Source organism: Malurus melanocephalus, unplaced genomic scaffold (genome assembly GCF_030028575.1).
Source record: "Malurus melanocephalus ecotype Western Australia unplaced genomic scaffold, MMel_1.1 scaffold_587, whole genome shotgun sequence".
Taxonomy (NCBI): domain Eukaryota; kingdom Metazoa; phylum Chordata; class Aves; order Passeriformes; family Maluridae; genus Malurus; species Malurus melanocephalus.
In genome coordinates, this window is record NW_026623819.1 from 251,672 (window position 1) to 267,256 (window position 15,585).

The 15,585-nt window shown below is 46.8% G+C and overlaps 1 long non-coding RNA gene across 4 annotated transcripts in view; it reads right to left on the reverse strand.

Moving 5' to 3' along the window:
• Positions 1–15,317, reverse strand: part of LOC130583438 (uncharacterized) — a 32,215-nt gene extending 16,898 nt beyond the window's left edge. For all 4 annotated transcript variants that reach the window (XR_008966430.1, XR_008966428.1, XR_008966427.1 and 1 more), the window contains exon 1: positions 15,214–15,317. This is a non-coding gene — a long non-coding RNA (uncharacterized LOC130583438). The remainder of the gene's footprint in view (positions 1–15,213) is intronic.
• Between the last annotated feature and the right edge of the window lie 268 nt (positions 15,318–15,585).

Below are 15,585 nucleotides of genomic sequence, written 5' to 3' on the forward strand. Positions count from 1 at the left end.
AAAAACATTTCCTAGGAGGGATTCCAGGTCCAGTTTGGAAGCAGCAGCAGGGAGTGCTTGCCAGAGAGCCGTGTGCTCATTAGACCTTCGCTCTACCCCCTCAYTGCTCTCCTGCCCTGGAACAAACAGTGACAGCAGGTCTGGCAGATCCCACTCAAACCCCACTGGCTGAGCCACTAAGGAATTTAAAAGGGATCTCCGAGCAGAAATCCACCCCAACTGTGACGTGAAATCACAAGTGTGAAAGCCCACACAACACACAGGTCCCTGCCCACGAGCCTGAGGTTTCCCTTCTCACCTCCTTCACCCTCTGAGTCCCTTTTGATCAGCACAAAAACGGTGTCACTTTAACCCAGAGTGACACCAGCGCCAGCTGATGTGCAAACACAGCTTCAGGCTCGGACAAAAAGTTCCAGGAAAACAGAAAATACTCCAGGATGTTCAGAAAAGCAAGCAGTGGGAAGAATCACTGGAAAAGGAAGAGAAAACRGAGAGCATTTCTTTGTCCCCAGGTAAATCTGTGAGTATGCCCACATTCGGGTCCAACACTGACCTTTCCCCCCATTTCAAAATATGAAAATAAACTGGAAAAGATACAGAAAATGGAAGGAAGGATTATAATAATTAATCAGACYGGGCAACACGTTATCTACAGAAATATTTTTAAATGGTTTAAAAATCTCAGGAATTACTTAAAATAAAAAAAAAAAAATAATTTGCTTCCTTTGGTTTCTAATTCCTGATGTTACTGGATCACATTTTCATGAGGGTTTTTTTTCCCCTCTAGCTTCAAAAGCCACAGAAATTCAGCTTTTTAAACACAAAACCAAGAGTCCTGTGTAGTGAATCTAGAGGTGGGCTTGACAAAAACTCCCAAGTATCACAATGTTAAAAACCAAAGAGTTGGCAAAATACCTCAAATTTGAGAAGGTGAAGAAATATGAGTGGCACTAGACGGACTTGAACAGCTGTACATATTTCAGCCCAAGATTTTAAAATTTCTGTCAAAATATTGCAGTGAAAAACCAACATTCTCCATGGAAAGCAGCTATTTTCAGTGAAAATGCTATTTTATCAAAACTCTATTTTCCATTAAACACAGTTTTGACAGAGATTTTTCAACTATCCTTATTCAGTGTTATGCTCTGTAGTTGGAAATGTTAGCAGTTTTTAGGCTGTCTCTACAACTGCAAAGATTTGTAAGGACTTGGCAAAGATGGAAAACAGAAAAAAAAACCTGATTTAAGAGTCATCTCTGTCCTTCCATATTACACACATCCCTGAAAATTATTTTACAGAAGTTTAATAGCACACACCACAGTGACACAGCACAGCAATGCTATTTCAAAGCTATTAATATTTTCCTGATTTTTGTTCCCACTTGAAAATAATCAGCAAAGCAACACTCCTCTATTAGCCCATGATAATTCTTTTTTTGCTTCACAAATTACAGGGGTATTTTTTTCCCCTGGGAAGGTCCTGGTATCTCTGGTCGGTGTGTTGATTTTGGGATTCTGTAGGTGGAGCTGCCCCTTCCTGTCCTTTGGGATTTGTGGACTGTGCAGAATTCCCTGCTGGAATTACGCAGGACTCCCAGGCTGGCTGCTGCTGTATCACATTACAGCCCGGTCTGAGTTAAAACCGGGGGGACACAGAGAATCAGAGGGTGCAAAACGGGGATTTGGAAAATCAGAAACTCACTGTTGGAGAGGAGAAAGAAGCCCAGAGAACTTTTGAGCACTGTGTGATAGGCAGTGCGGTTTTTAAGCTTTCCAAAATGTATTTATAGGGTTTGGGGCTCCAYAGCCTCCCCACTGTGTGCTGAACTTTGGCTAAACCAGCAAATCCTYGGGAACAGGATCCCACCAGTGAGGAGAAGGAGAAACCACAGCCATGACCTTCACACAGCCCAGTCCTGGCCTTGCCTGAGCCTGCAAAGGGATGAGGAGCTGCAGAACTGGGAGCACTCTCACACCATCCCATCCTTCCTGCTCCTAGGGGATTCCTGATGGAATCAGCTGCTGGAATTCAGGGGCTCAATTCAGCTGCCACAAACCCATGAAACACTGGGGTCACACAGCCTGACTGAAAATGGGACCTGGATTTTGTTGCCACTGTTAGAAGRTGTTTCTCTTGCCTCTCCTTCCTCTTCATCCCTGCTCAGATGAACTCAGAGTCACAATCAGCAGCAAAGGTCCCTGAGCTCAGCCTGTGGGATGAGGGACAGCCTGTAGGAGCTTTTTAACYCATAATTACTCACACAGCCCATTTGCACACACCAAAGTCAGGCATAACCCCTGAACACCTCGGACTTAAGGGAATGAAAGAGCAAAAAAGAAAACCAAGCYTGAGGCAGATCCAAGAGAAGGAATCTTCCATTCAACATCTCCACCTGACTGAGTAGAGAACAGGGAAACAACAGGCTCTTTCCAAATCAGAGATGTGTACAAGTGTACACTCACAGAGTTTCTCCTAATTGTCTCYGTGGAACCCCTAAATATCCACAATATCATTATAAATCCTTCCTTCCTGCAAGCCAGCATTCCCCAGCCCGTTCCATCTCTCACTTCCCCCACAAAAATGACAGACTGACTCTAAGCTCCCACCTGCATAAATCTCCTACAGACAACCACAAATATTTTAGCTATGCTGATTTATGGAAGCACAAGCAAGACTAAACCAGGAGATCTATCCTCCATGCACGGTGACTGATGGCTCGCTGCAAATCTTTCCATTTAAAGCACTGTCACTTTTGCAGTTCCAGAGAGAGAGAGAGAAAAAAGAGGAATAAAATAACCTGCAATAATGCAACTTAGGGCAGCTCCTGAGGAAAAAAAAGAGTGCAACCTGATTTCTTCCAAGTTTTCCTGCATAAGATCCTTGCTACTAATCAAACAAATTCTGTTTGAGGGACGATGTGAAAACAGTCACAAGACTCCTTTAAGTTCTCGTCTCTTCTTTCCCCATCCCGTTTTCTGACTTTAACTGACCACAGCCATCCTGATTTGCAGCCAGTAGGAAGTTGCCTTTTTAACCAGTGCTTTGAAGCTCCTTCTTTAGTATCCATAGATKGAAAGAATGAACGAATGTGAGGATTCCCTGCTCAGATTTAACTCCATCAGCAAACAAAATCAGGCTGCAGCTCCTGATTCCAGAGTCATTAACAGAAAAGGGTGGAAGAAGTTTTGGAGGCCATTAGGCCCAGACACTCCCCGTGACCTTGGAGAGCACCCAGCATAGATGGGATCAGTGTGACAAGACCAAGACCAGCACCAATGAGTTTGCTCATGGCAGATAAACAAAAAGAGACAAACTGTGCCCAGCAAGAGCCCTGTCAGCRTCTGCTTCGGTGTCTCCACGCTGCGAAACAGCCCCACAGAGGCAAGAGCTTGCAGAGCCTGTTTAGCTGTTTTAAGATTTGTGTTTTGCACAAGGGCATCAGTCGGGACAAATAATGCTGCTGTGGAAACCCTTTACTCTCCTCTGTGGAGCAGTTTCGAGGGCTAGGCTGGCATCTGGAGTCTCAGAGTGAATCAAGAGGTTTCTGGATCCTGGCTCCACCAACAGCACACTCCCAGCATTGTTCCCTCCCCTGCACTGGGCTGAGTTGTGCTGAAGGTCCCAGTGTCACCTGCTGTCCCCAGAGCAGCTGGGCTCTTGCTGCTCTGCTGTCTCTGAGCAGCTCYGTGGAGCAAAACTGCCTCTGGGGCAGCTCTGAAACTGAACTCACTCACCAAACCTTYCTGGGCACAGGGCAGCTGCATTTCCACATCCCAGCTCCAAGAAAGAAAGATGGATAGTTGGTTAAAGAGAGCAGCAACAGGTATTTTATCTCTTTGGAAAGCAGAGTAGGACAGGATTATCTGAACTGCAGTGGGTATTTCAGGGCATGTGACATTGTCTRCATGGTTATTACACAGAACCCTGGGCTCTGTTTCCTCTCTAGGGTCTCTAAATAATAATTTCCTTCCTCTAGGCCTTAACTTCCTCAGTCGGTAAAATGGGGAAAATGAAATCCACTCTCCTTAGAAATGGGGAAAATGAAATCCACTCTCCTTAGAAATTTAATGATAAACCTTTGTGCAATAGCTAATTGTGCAAGATCATTAATAAAGGAGAGGATCAGCTGCCAAGTACCTTGGGACGTTCCCTTCCATATCAATGACAAARTTGTACAAGCTTTTCCTTTAAGTTTCTCATCCAATACTCACTAGTGAAACTTGAGAAAACCTGTACTAACAWGMAACTTTGCCTTTTCTTGCTAYGATTTAAAAAAAYRAAAMAAAACTGTGGTAACATTCTGTCCTTTTTTTTTTTACCAGAATGTAAATCCAACTCAAAGATAGGAAAAGAAAATCCTGATCTGAGAAGGAAATTAAAAAAGCCCAGAATGCAGTGACAGACACTTCAGTAAGGCCCAGGTGACTGTCCTGGATCTGAGGGGTCCCTTGAAGCTGTGCACACTGAGACAGCCCTAAGTAAAACCTGAACGTGGTTATGCAACTTGCAGCACCTTCAGACAGACAACACAACAAAAAAACCAAGGGAAAGCCAGAGAATAGGGATGAAAGGAACCATTTGTAAACAACTGGGTAAAACCACTCGTTTAAAAGCTTGTCTTTGCAGATTATCCTCTCCRAGCCACAGAAGGAGGCCAGTGAGGGCCTTTGTGATGCAGGCCCAGCACACACTCCCTGTGCTCTGTGCACCTGAGCTCCAGAGCTCTCACAGGGGGCAGGGGAAGAGCTCACTCCGCATCCTGAGGCAGGAATGATGGAATAAATGAGGGGTCCACGGAGTCTTTGCAGTTCACAGGCTTGACCTACTTCAAAGGAGGACCAGGGAGGGCAGTGGCAGGTTCACGCTGTGAAGAAATTGTTGCTGCTCCAACCCACCATGGCAGATTGCAGGACGCTGCTGTGAGGTCACCTGAACACATTCACTACAGAATTCAAAGCCCCAGAGTGACCTATTTTACATCTGATAATGAAATAAGATGCTGGGAATCATTTCCAGAGAAGTACCTGGTCACTGACTGCAGGGAGATGTCAGTGTAGTCAGCACAGCCCTCTCTGGTACTGCCTGACCTGCTCAAATAGAAAAATACAACCACACACACTTTTAACTCATTATTTGTTTACTTTAGTTTTACATTTTGAGAGCCTTACAAAGCACATGCAGTCAGAGACAAACCACACAACGAGAAACATCACCAGGGCCACATTCTAACCTCAAACTCTTGTGAGTCAAAAGTAACTCCTAAATRAGAACAATTAAAACAAGAAATTGAACAAGGAGTGTGTTTATACAGTTGAATAATTGATAAAGGGCCATCTCAAAGAATGAAGAGGAAAGAATTTCAAACCTGAAGCAGTAGTTTTTGTGACAGTCCTGTTCTTTCTGACTAGCAACCGCTTAATAAAAATGGTGGTACATATTCACAGTTCACTACCAAAAATTAAGACAAATTTTCCAAATGAGCTCAACTCCCAGTTTAGGTACTTAAATGATGGTCAGATGGTTCAGAATTTCCAAAAACACATGGGACAAGATCAAGGCTGAAACAGTATTTTGCTTTCTTTTGGTCCATAAAAAAATGGAGTTTTGGCAAAATCCAGAAGTTTCACTACAACAGAAAAGGGGAACTTGTTTGCCACAAACCAGGAAATTGATGCTTTCTGACTCTTTCTGCAAGGACTTGTTTTTCRTAAAAACTTCCTAGTTGGAAAGCCAACAGAAGCCAAAAGCCTCAAAGGACATGAAAGGGCCCCAGGAAAGGAACTACTTGYGTCTCTCCACCGACATTCCATAACAAACCAGAGTGTTCCCTGCCCCTCTCCAACAGCAGAAATCTTTGGAATATAAAACACAGAGCCCATGGATCACAGAATCTCCACCTCAGTTCTCCTGGTTTCCTCCCAAAGCTGCATGACCTCACTGCTGAGGCATCGATCCTGAATCTGTGCCGGGAATGGGTGGGAAGTGGCTGGATCCTGGCTGGGTCCTGGATGATTTGTTAGCACGTTGTGCTCATGCTGTTGGGTGCACTTTTCCCAGCATCCAACACTTTTGGTTTTGCCTTTAGAACCAGCACAGGGAATGGAGAGGCTGGGAATATTTTTTATGCAGAGGAGAGGAAAATGCATTTCAAACTGAGCAAGAAAGCTGCCTCTCCAACACCGAGAGGAGCAGCTCAGGAAACAGAGCGCTTGCAGGGTTTTGCACATATAAAAACATTCTCACGAAATGAGAGAATCTGTGACTTTGCAACCTGGATTTTTTTCCTCTGCACARGGCCCAAAGACACTGCTGATGTGCTCCAGGTGCCTGGCACGCCAAGAGGAATGGATTTGTTGAGTATGAGCTGAGGATGCCTCTGCCCGCTCCTCTCGCCGCAGGTTGTGGGATTGATGTTATAACAGGCAGACTTCAAAAYTGCAAAGAACATTCTTTTAAACACGAGGGTCAGATGGTTCTGATCAAAATAAAATAAATCAGAAAAGCAAAAAAATGCATTTAGGAGGACAAGTTTCACCATGAAAGGCAAGAGGGTCTTTTTTTCTTTGCCTGCTATCACCCTCAAAATAATGGTTTGGGAAGCAGGTGTCGATATATGCCATAAAAAAAAAAAAATCTGTGGCCAGCCTGGAGGGAAGAGTGAAATACTCTGGATGTTCTAACCAATGAAATGATTTCATAACATCAGCTAGTACAGCTCACTTATAACTTTCATAAGCTTTCACACTGTATTTTACTCACTTGAGAATTCTTGACAGCTGTTCAGATGCTTTCCAGGCACCCAATTAGGGCAGAGGAATGGTACAATTCCAATAATTATTTTCAGAATTTGTCAGAAAATTAGAGTAAATGATCGTGACTTTTTTTTTCTTTTGAAGAAAAATGTATGATAGCTGACATTAAAATGTTTCTGGAGGATCAAATACTAAGGAAGCACGTGGCAAACAGGCTGAAATCTGGGTAAGAACAAATCCACACCAGTTCACAGGGCTGAGGAAATCACTTCTCCAGACAGTCACAGACAATCAGGAAGGTCTGTTGCAGGTTTTATTTTTGGCTTGGTTAAATGTGATTTATAAGATTATCAGATACACTGCAGGGAGATAAACCAGCATAGAACAGAGGCAAGATCTGGGCTGTTTAATGAAACACCTTCTGGTAACAATTCAGCTACATGAAAGGTCTGTATCCTGCAAACCTCRCCAGGCTGAGCAGAGGGTCTGACAGCAAAATGGTGTTTGCTTTTATTGCTCTTCCCATCTCTGGATGAGCAGGGGGACACACTACACCCAAACCTGGACCAAACAGGGCCCAGCCTGTCCTGCTCCTCAGGCTGTTTGGGACTTGGCTCAAACCTGAGCTGCTCAGCACAACCCACATGGCCTGGGCTTAAAAGYTACCAAAAATAGATAGCTTGGGCAAAATGAGATGTGCCCAGCCTTGTGCTTAAACTGGGAAGCGACGCTCAACCCAGGCCAAGGCAGTGCTGTGGGGTTTGCATTTCTGTTTTTCATTTGGCTTCAGGATTTTGTAGGACAAGAACTTTACACAAAGTGGAAAAGAAAGCTCAGTTTGTGTCTGACACCAGCAGCTTCTTGCAAAATTTGTCAGGTCACCCCATTTTCTGCACATGAAGGAAGTTTAAACAATAGCTTCAGATGCATTGGGAGAGCAAGATGAGCACACAGAGGTGAGCTGAAGTGTGTAAAGTGCTTCCAAATCCCTCAGCTGCAGACACCAAAGTAAATATTGAGCATTTTAGAACAATTTCAGTGTTCAGAAAGTTTTATTCCATTATAACTTGGAAATTCACACATCTGAAGGACACACTGCCCCTTTCCTTGAACCTAATTAATTTGCTACTACTGCAACCACAGAGCCCGACGTGGTGCTTACATCCCAGTTCATCCCAGTTCCTGGTGTGTGTGTCGTGGTCACCAAGACAAAAGACGGATTTCTGTGCAGGACAAGCCAAGAGCAGAGCACTGAGAGTGCCAGAAATGAGGGAACAGGGGCTGGGAAATGGGAATGCATCATTCCCCCATGCACACACACAACTGCTGCAGCAGGGCAGGAGAGCCCAGCAAAGATCTCCCCGTGATTTCTGCACAGATCCTTATCCTGCTAAAGCCCATGGAGCTGGATGGTTCTGTGTTCATCCAGTGGGATATGGAACAAAGGGTGGAACAAAATGATCCTGGATGGAAGTTGCTGGAAGTGCTGTTTTTGGGGTGAACTGAGCCACTCTTGTGGCCAAGACAGTGCCTGTCACAATGAAAGGGGGAAAGGGGCATTCTGCAGGAAGAACTAAAGAGAATTGAAGCCCAGATAGACATTTTCAGAGGCTGGGCAGAGTGGCAGATGCCTGTCCGGTAATTCCTCCTGCCTTCATCTTYTGAGCTGTGCAATGGCTGTGACTAATATCAGTCCTCCCACTTCTCCAGCCTAGTCATTTCAGCTGATATTTTAGAGTGTACCACACTGTGCTGACATGCCTCCACCCTCTGCGAGCTTTCCTGTTCTAGAGAGAGACACAGAGAGAATGACTCATGCAGCTCTCCTACTATTYGAGCCTTTTAAGCAAATTCAAAGGAAAGTTTTAAAGGTGCTCTCTTGATTTGGGAATGCCTGGGTGGGGTTTTCTTTTTCTGCGTGCGCTTGTTTTGTCAAATTACATGTAATTTTCCAACCTCTATGATGCTGAGACGTTTTAATAATTCATGAACCTGCCTGACACCGTCAAATTGCAATTTGGAAATGTCAGAGGTACCCACTGGTACAGGCATTTGTGAATGCTACAGGAAAGGAAATGGAAAAGAAGAAGGATGGTAGAATTAGGTTGCTAAATGCCATGTCTGGCTTGTGCTCTGTTTGACAGCCATAATTAAGAGCTGAGGTGGTAGAAAGAGAAAAATGAAAAACCTGAAAGGAAACGGCATAAAAAAACCTGATACTGATGCTAATTGGTAACTTTGGAACGTTCTRAGGAAAAAGAAACACTGGAGATTGTTATTTAACCTCCAGAATATTTACGCCATTTTAAAATGCGAAGTATTTTATCACCAAACCTGGAGGCTTTGAGGTGACCTAATTGTGACATTCCAGTACCTGAAGGGGCTGGAAAAAAGGTAGAGAGGGATTATTTACAAGAGCCTGGAGTGACAGGACACAGGGAATGGCTCCACACTGACAGAGAGGAGGTTTAGATTGGATATTGGGAAGAAATTCTTGGCTGAGTGWGGTGAGGCCCCCACACAAGTTGCCCAGAGAAGTGTCCCAAGTCAGGTTGGATGGGACTTGGAACAACCTGGGACAGTGGAGGTGTCCCTGCCCATGGCAGGGGCGGCACTGGATGAATTTGAAGGTCCCTTCCAACCCAAACCAGCCTGGGATTACAAAACTAAAGGTACAACAGCAATTAATCCTGACTGCAATATGAACAAAGAATCAGTAAAGCCAGCAGGTGATAAGGACTTGAAAGTACCTCTGTGGGTTTGAGCTGTTTTGAAGCATCAGACTGTGTTTCAAACCCTCATCAGGACACATCATCTTGGAGCCGGCATCGCTCCCCGTCCCGCCGGGAATGCCGTGCCCCTCAGGGCCGGTAATGCCGTGCTCTCAGTGTCGGGATCACCCCCTGTCCCGCCGGGAATGCCGTGCCCCACAGTGCCGGGATCATTCCCTGTCCCGCCGGGAATGCCGTGCCCCACAGTGCCGGGGTCGCTCCCCGTCCCGCCGGGAATGCCGTGCTCTCAGGGCCGGGATCGCTCCCTGTTTTGCCGGGAATGCCGTTCCCCACAGTGCCGGGATCGCTCTCCGTCCCGCCGGGAATGCGGTGCCCCACAGAGCCGGGATCATTCCCCATCCCGCCGGGAATGCCGTGCCCCACAGAGCCGGGATCATTCCCCGTCCCGCCGGGAATGCCGTGCCCCACAGTACCGGGTTCGCTCCCCGTCCCGCCGGGAATGCCGTGCCCCACAGAGCCGGGATCATTCCCCATCCCGCCGGGAATGCCGTGCCCCACAGTGCCGGGTTCGCTCCCCGTCCCGCCGGGAATGGCGTGCTCTCAAGGCCGGGATCGCTCCCTGTTTTGCCGGGAATGCCGTGCCCCACAGTGCCGGGATCGCTCCCCGTCCCGCCGGGAATGCCGTGCCCCACAGTGCCGGGATCATTCCCCGTCCCGCCGGGAATGCCGTGCCCCACAGTGCCGGGTTCGCTCCCCGTCCCGCCGGGAATGCCGTGCCCCTCAGTGCCGGGATCATTCCCCGTCCCGCCGGGAATGCCGTGCCCCTCAGTGCCGGGATCATTCCCCGTCCCGCCGGCCATTCCCGTCCCGCTGAGCTGAGGGGCCCGCCCGCGCTGGCTCCCCCTGGCGGCCGCTGCCCGCCCCGTCCAGCCCGCCGCCGTCGGGGCAGGAACGGTCTGAGGGACCGCAACGATCTGAGGGACGGCAACAACCCGGGAGCGCCGGGGAACGGCCTAGGAGCGATCTCAGGGACGGCAACAGCCCGGGGGAAGGGCCTAGGAGCGATCTCAGGGACGGCAAAAGCCCGGGAGCCCCGGGGGAACGGCCGGGGAACGGCCTAGGAGCGATCTGAGGGACGGCAGCGGTCTGAGGCACGGCAACAACCCGGGAGCCCCGGGGGAACGGCCCAGGAGCGGTCTGAGGGACGGCAACAGCCCGGGAGCCCCCGGGACTGGCACCGAACAGCAGCTGCCGCCTCCCGCGGGGCCGTCCGGGAGGAGCCGCCCTCAGGAGCGCTCCCTCCCTCAGGCTGGAGCTCTCTATCCCTCCATCCACACGGTCCGCAGCTGTGCTGGGGTGAATCCTCCGGTGGATTTTTACAGCCGTCGGGTCCAAATCTCGGGTTTTGCCTCATTTATTCCCCTCGGGCCCCGCACTGAGCCCCTGCCCGCTGTGAACCGAGCGGGTCGGTGTGTCCAGGGCAGCACAAAAACCCTGAGCTAAACCCTCGAGTCACGACTCGAGCACAGAAATGGGGATGGAACTAAGTGCTATTCTGAAGATGCAGAACAAACATCCCCCAAAYCTCTTCACAGTTACATCGAGTAAAACACTGGGAAAGCTTTTCCAATTCATCCACCGCCCCAGTCGCTTTGACGGGGTAAATTTTGCCATCCCACGGTCAGGCTAAGCTGTGAACACGCGTGTCCTTCTAGTTTTGTGTCAGCAGCGCCCAGGAGCAGCGTCTGTCCCAGTGGGACTCGGAGCCGACATATGTCAGTGACTCACCCAGGCGCCTGCCGGATCATTAGACCATGAATGCTTCTCAAAAAAAAAAAAAAAAAAAAAAAAAAAAAAAAAAAAAAAAAAAAAAAAAAAAACCAAAAAAAAAAAAAAAAAAAAAAAAAAAAAAAAGACACCAACAAACAGCATCAATGCTCCCAGCCAGCTCAACCCCGCTCACAGCCGGACTTTTTGTCTGACCTGGGAGGCAGCATTTTATCACTTAGAGATTGCAAGTTCGATTGCAAAGCCTAGGCTGATGGCTGGCTGGATAATTTGTCTCTCAGCTCCGAGAGAAATGATGGAAGTCAATTTGACAGCTGCGAGGCTCCCTAAGGATTCCAGACCCAAAGTGCACGGAGCAGTGACAGACACGCCGATGYGCTGAATATCAATGAAGCTCTGCCTGGGAATAATGCTGAGGCAATACAAATTGCACATGTTCAGCTGGAAGGTTATCACTATCATTAGAGTTATTAATTATTGTTATTATTATTTCTATTATTAAGATGTAACAGAAGCCAAGAGCTCCTCATGGTCTCGTGGAAAGCAGATGAGTTCCCAGCTCTGACCRACACGCTGCTCTCCAGGTCGTGCAGCACATTGATGGAATCATGGAATCACTGAGSGTGGAAAATACCTCCAGGACCACCGAGTCCAAGCTGTGACCCATCCCCACCTTGTCCCCAGCCCACAGTGCCACATTCGGGCCTTCCTTGGACAACTTCAGGGATGGGCACTCCAAACCTCACTGGGCAGCTCCTGCCAATGCCTGACCATCCTTTCCATGAAGGAATTTCCCCTGATGTCCAACCTGAACCTCCCCTGGCACAGCTTGAGGCCATTTCCCCTTGTCCTTTGCTCACTGAGAGCAGAATCTGACTCTTTCAAGGAGTTGTGGAGTGCAAGGAAGCGAAGCTACAGAGGGTTAAGAAGATCCTGCACCAGAAACAGCCACAGAGCTTTCCACCGGTTGGAGAAGGAGTAATCCTTGGTCTGGGGTCAGGGAAAAATGGACTCATTTGGACCCAGCTTTCCTGGGAGTGGAAACTCCATTGCCTTCTCTTCTCAYGGTGCAGGGAGCTGCCCTGTGGATCTGGGAATGATCAAGCAGGATGCACAGCCAGGAAAGGCAGAACCAAAGGACGAGGACAAAAGTGCTCACAGTTGTGGAGCGTGCTTAAACCAACAACACAGCCCTGCTGAGCTGGGAACTGCAGAACTTGGCCATCAGGACCTTTTGGACTGCACTTTATGAGCTTAAAATAATAACACTCAAGCCCCTATTGCTYGGTTTCTGGGATGGGTGGCAATAAAAATGAACATCCTTTACTGTCACTTGCAAACACAGGTGTTCTCACACGAAAGCCAGCTTAGATTCTTTGCTTATTCTAACTTCTGAGGCTCCCTTGGCAAGCTTTGGGCAGTTGACTTCAAGATCTTTAAATCTGAACTCAAATGCAACATTTAAAAAAAAAGAGGGAAAAAACCAGAACCCCCACCTCTACGCAAAATGGCTTTTGTGCTCATATTCAAAACCGTCCCTTTTTTTGCCATTGGAGGAAGAGGGGTCAATTAAAGCAATATACCATAACCTGCTTACATAGCAAATTTGTTCCTGAAAAACAGATTTACAAGGGAAACTCAGCTCAGTGGYAACACCATCAATTCAGTCTGAAGCAGCACGATTGTTTGGCTAAAACTATGGCAACTGCACAGACACTAACATGCAATCCTGCTTTATTAAATCAAACCTCCAGTGAATCTGTTATCACCATAGTAACACTTAGTTATTACATGGAAACATGTGGAACTACAGTTGGATATTAGCATCTGGTTAGCATCTGCACAGTCTCTTATTCACATTACTAAAATTATAATCCAGGCAGTGAAAAACTTCAGTAAAACTATAGCTTGAAAGCCAAGTCCTGGTCTCAGGTGCATTATATTTAACGTACAGGTCTACGGTACATACCYTCTATCTGGGTTTATAATTAGGGGTTTGGGGTGGTATTTGGAGGTTAGTTTATGTATCTCCTAGGATGTAAATGCACACAGTGTTGGTTGTAATAACATCCACACAAAAAATTGCAAAACCATACGATAATTGCAACTGACTTTCCCCTGAGTGCTCTCCCAAGCAGGTTTGCAGGGCCTGCTTCAAGCATTCCTGAGCTCTGAGCACTTTCAAACAGAGCTTGTTTGAGTCTTATTTATTTTAAGCCACCTGCCACAACATTTTCCCTGTCTTCTTCCTCCCACATAAAGTGTGGCACTTTGTATTCAGGCCAGTGCCATTTTGTGAATAAAGCTCAGAATCCTGCAGGCTGAGRGAAGGGGTAGGTTTAAGGCCCAAAGATCTACACACGGTCAGGATGAGAAGTGGCTGAGTTATATCACTACAAAGAGAAATTCCTGGGCTAAAATAATATAAATAAAAAAGGAAAACTAGTGGTTTTCTTTTGGGCTAATAATAGATTGTGATGCACTTTTCCCCCTTCTACCACTGAAGCCCACATACTTTAACTCTCAGTAATCAAGTTTCTAGATTTATAGAGGGAAGACAGAAACTAGTAAATATTCTCTGTTATTGAAACAATTCTTTTCCCCAGGATGTAGCATGTAAAAAATATAAGCTGGAACAAAGCATTGCACACTATTCAAAATATGCCTCTCCTTGCCTGAGCAAAGTTTGTCATGCCAAAGGAAGGAACAGTTTCAAGCACACTTAAATTTTAAGGAAGTCAGTAAATTGAGACATGTATATTCATGATGAGCCTTTCACTGCTACTATGGAAAGTTTGATGGATGGTTTGGGTGACAAAAAGACAGAAGAATACTTGAATCCRTGAAATACAGAGCCAAGAGGCTTCCTGATCTTTCCAGGTATCCACTCAACAACACAGCCCAGAAAATATCTGTGCTGTAGCAGCCCTGGAGAGCTCAAAGGGGCCTTGTAGGTTCAGAGATGACCAACCTAAAGAGCCTCAGCAAGGGCATTTCCTCCTCTTTCCTCCATAACTGGAGCAGCTCCCTCAGTCATTAATTAGTGCCAAAGGAGGAGAGATTTTCCCCAGCTGTGAGGAGTGAGGAGGGTGAGGAGAAACCAGCCAGGCTTGGTGCAAACCAGGTGAACACTGCTTGGGGACSAGATGAACATTACAGGTGTTTTACATACACTTGCTTTCTTCAACCTACAATAAAAACTACGATTTTGGCTCAGAGTACTGTCTCAAACTGGAATTCAGAGCAACAGGCCCTCCAAGAGCCAAGTGCAGGCACAGAGCAGCATYCATTGCACCCTGCAACTGCATTTTGGTTAAAAATAAAAATAAAATAGAAGCGCCAGTGCACAATWAACCAATAGCACAACACACACCTCCACTAAGGGCAGACAACAGAAATAATGATGACTGAGACAGCAACTAAATTAAAATCTGCAGCTCTTTTTATGCTTTTAGTCACATGCCAGGTTCATAGATGCTTTTTGTCTTTTAATCTAAGTTCTCTGACTCCCTCYTGCCTCCCACATAAAGCAACAGGCTCCAGACAGCTAAAGACATGATCCTTCTSTGGATAAAGAAGCAGCTTTAACAGCCCCAAAGCTGCACCAGTAAGAAGCAACCAGGAACAGTTGCACCAGTAAGAACAGGTCAAACCCTGTGAGTTGCTCAGGAGTCCTTGTGAAACTCCAGCTCCACTGACCCAAGGCACACAAACCGTGCAGGGAGAGCRCAGTAACCCCTCAGGGCTGCTCCTGCCTCCGTGGCAGAGCTCAGATGTTGTGTGTTCCCTCATGCACAGCTCACACACAGTGGCCATTTTAAAGTTACTTCGTGCCTACCCTTTTATTCCTTTTTCCTCCTTTTTAAAGAGCAGAAGAAACCCAAAAAGAACCCACACTGATCAACTTCACATCTAAAAGTAAAAACATTCTTGGTACATACCCCTGGTAAAGCCAAAAGCAGCAGCACAGCAGGACTGATCCTCCTCTGGCTCTGATCTTTGGTGCTCCCTTCCCCACTATCCAGTTCACCTTCCAGGAGAACCTGCTGCTTCCAAATGGCAATTTCTAAGCACCTGTGAGAGAACTTAATTGGAACTAATTATCTGTTGGTTGTCTGGGRCCTGAGGAGTCACAGCAATTACTTCAGTCAAGAAACAACCTGGGGGAGGGCGTTGCTTCTCTTCAKAAAAATGAACTGAGCTGCTCCCCAAAGGAAAGTTCTTAAGGAGATGGAACCTGTCAAATGTGAGTTAAATACAAGTCAGTGAAACYATGATCAACCAGTGATTTATTATGACCATTAATAAACACA